This window comes from Pyrus communis, chromosome 12, assembly GCF_041283825.1.
Source record: "Pyrus communis isolate YQ-2024b chromosome 12, ASM4128382v1, whole genome shotgun sequence".
In the NCBI taxonomy this organism is placed as follows: Eukaryota; Viridiplantae; Streptophyta; class Magnoliopsida; order Rosales; family Rosaceae; genus Pyrus; species Pyrus communis.
In genome coordinates this window covers 12,000,708-12,004,010 of record NC_142576.1, presented here as the reverse complement: position 1 = coordinate 12,004,010, position 3,303 = coordinate 12,000,708, and the positions used below count along the sequence as shown (strand labels likewise).

The window sequence follows — 3,303 nt, the reverse complement described above, 5'->3', positions numbered from 1 at the left end:
CCAAGAATTAGAAATTCATGTTTGAAGAAGCAATTAGAGTATGCTTCCATTGAGCTAATTCATTAGCAGTTGAATCATGAGTTGATATTTCCATCATTCCCAAAGCAAACATGAGTTCTACCTAAAAAACAATAGGAATGTTGCTGAAGAAAGGAACAGATATCACTGAGTTCCACGGTTGAACTGAACTTACATTGATTATCATGTCGTCCCAAGTTTCTTGATAAGAAGGATCTTGTTTTAAATCTTCTGTAGCAGCATTAGAACTCCCAAATAAATAAAATCAGATGCGAACCTCTGATCTCTTGTATTGGAAAGGTATATAGGGGTTGCCTGATGCATCCTTCGACCTCTTAAAATCACTTCTATCCTTATCTGTTAAGGCACAGTGACGCATAAGATATTCTACAAACATCTTCCCCAATGGACCAATTAAGTAACAATGAGAAGCCATAACGACTATCAACTACACCAAAGAAAATGCAATCCAACATTAGGACATAGGAAAAGCAAGAGTGTTCTACTGAATGTTTAGAAGAAAATAGAAAACAGAGAAAGGTGCCTAGGGGTTAACAATTATAAGTTCATACGGCATACCTCTGAAAGCGCCTTTCGGACACCTAAATTTTGCTCATCTATCAAGAACTGTACAGCTTCAACAAGAAAAGGCCGTTTACTGTGCCATGCTTCAGAAAACCTCCAAATAAAATCATAAGAGTGTTAGATCATGTAAGAGAATCAAAATATTAATTACCAACAAAACAAAAAAAGGTCAAAAAACCTTGGTAAGAGATGTTTTAGACCACATAGTGCACCAAACGTGAAAGGTTCTTCCTTCAATCTGCATTTCTAGTAGCAAAAAATAAAAAATAAAAGAGACTATTATATTTTGAAAACTAATACATAAAATCAACACCAGCTTCACGTTTACTCTAGCTAAACACTTAGTAGTAAGAAGAAACATTATGGAAAGGAAACGTACATTTATAAGGAAGACAAATAAATCCTCAGGGTATACCAAGCCAACTGTCAGGAAGCAACGCTGAACCTCGTTGTAAGTGTGCCCAGAATGGAAACAACTCAAACATTGAGAAAAAGTAAAATACCAAGTTAACAATTAAGTGCTGAAACGGTTAGCCATCAACATCTGCATACAACTACAGAATCTCTATGGACAAAGTCTAGAAGCAAAAGGCAGGAACTTGTGCTATTTGAACAAAAAATAAGGAATACATTTTAACCTTCAGTCCAACTGAGAAATCTGAGTGTTCTTTGCTGTCATTATTGATGCAAACCACCGGCAGGAGCGTTGATAAAATAATTGTCAGTTCCTGAAAACCACCATGAGTACAGAATAGCACAACATAAACAATACTAGCATCGGAAAAAATATAAGTAGTATTCCAAAAGTAACTAAAGGTAATTCGGCCTATGGTGAATAATATGGCCACACTGATGGCCTTATTCCTTTAAAATTGGTCACAAGGTTGAACATGAAAAAAAGCAGCAGTTCTTAAAGATTAAAACCATCAACAAGCTCAACTTTTCTGTGCAAGAACAATATCTAAAACTTCAGCACCAACAAACTAAATAAGAAAAAAAAGAACATAATATGTTTTTCACTACCTCAAAATCAAGTAAAGGAGGACCACTTTCTGATAGTATAGAAGCATTTAAGAGATTGTGAAGACTGCATGCATGTTGCCAAAAAGGTAATATCTTGATCTCTTTTAGACCTGGTCGACGAGATAAAGAAAAAGCTGCAAACGTTACTGACGTGTAAAAAATTTAGTGAAGGTGTGTATATCCATGTATGCCTTTGAAAATATACAAGTGCAATACCGGTTTAAGAGCTATATCATAAAAGACTTGTCTACAAAACATTTATTTATAGTGCAGGAGCATGAAGTACTGTTTCATGATAAATCAATCTTACAATTCCAATATTATGAGGACAAGTCTGGGTAAAGCCGCCTTTAAGGCCAACCATATGTCCTAATGCATCTACAGATGACATGCGAACCCAAGAAAGAGCTTATTAAATTTATAGAAACCAGATTCCATTGCCATTAGTTCTCATGTCTATAAAAACGAAAAAGTGTAAAGGATCATACATCCAGCAAGAGAGAGAGAGAGAGAGAGAGAGAGAGAGAGAGAGAGAGTCAGAAACAAGGAATACACGACACTCATCACGTATAGGAGTATTACACTTCACCTAAGCATACGGTTGGGAAGAGAAAAATATACCTTTAGTAAAACTCTTCACAAATTTATGCCTAACTAAGCATAGAAACATGATTCATCTTAAAGAAAATAGAAGGAAATTAAAACAATGAGGCACCATTAGAGTAAAATAAGAAAGAAGACTAAAAACTGTTTCCCAAAATGAAGTATTTGACCGAGTTTAACTTTATAGTAATAACTACTACCAAGATGTAGTTGCAATTAAAGGTTGTGGGAAAACAAAATCACCATGGAAAGTAGAAATTACGATAAGAAATAGAAAGAACAATATTTTTCAAACCTATATATCTCGTGAAGCAGCCCAAACTTTCAATAAAAGCTCAAAAACAGAATTCAGAAATGACCTGCACTAAAAAGTCAATTATGGTACTATTCACTTTACTCTCTATTTTGTCCTTATCGTTAAAACTCAAAGTCTTCATGCCCTTTTCATTAGTTTTCCTCATTTAATAATGTTATTTTAGCATTAAATTTATTAATTGAATGGGAATTAGAAGTGGTGCCTTTTGGTGAAAGATATGTCTATCCTAAGATGAAATTCAAATAAAAAGTTGCAACTTTTGACTAAAGTTTAGTCACATACGTTTCAAAGAGACGTCTCAACTTTTATAAATAGGAAATCCCTCCTATAGTTGTAGATTCACTTTTTCGTCATTTGCATAATCATAAATGTAGCGCACTACATATTAGAGTGTCGCATTGAATCCATATGAGAAAGTGTTCAACACAATCATGGTTCATTGGAGCCTTGTAATTTGGAATGCTACTATTATAAGGATGTGGTTATTGTATCCTATGAGACGAGCCATAAGCATCGTAGTGTGGCGTAAACTTGTTTTAAGAACAAAATATTGAACATCTACCTCAACCAATTCAGGTGTTTCTAACCCAATTCTCTTAACATTGTTTATTATTGTTTGAAGCAGTGTCAAAGACACAATAGTACAGGTAGGGGCGGCTACCCCTCTGACTGTTGGAAAACCCCATGAAGAACGAGGAATCCACCTTTTTGAATTGACACGGAAGCTGTGGATGCAAATTTCTTCCCCCTTATTCTTT

The 3,303-nt window shown here is 34.8% G+C and overlaps 1 long non-coding RNA gene across 1 annotated transcript; it reads right to left on the bottom strand.

Moving 5' to 3' along the window:
- Positions 1-299: 299 nt before the first annotated feature.
- On the bottom strand, positions 300-1,060 carry LOC137744391 (uncharacterized). The gene is made up of 4 exons (XR_015954148.1): positions 983-1,060; positions 782-849; positions 598-697; positions 300-466 (listed from the first exon to the last, which is right to left on the bottom strand). It is a non-coding gene; the product is annotated as an uncharacterized LOC137744391 (long non-coding RNA).
- Positions 1,061-3,303: the final 2,243 nt, after the last annotated feature.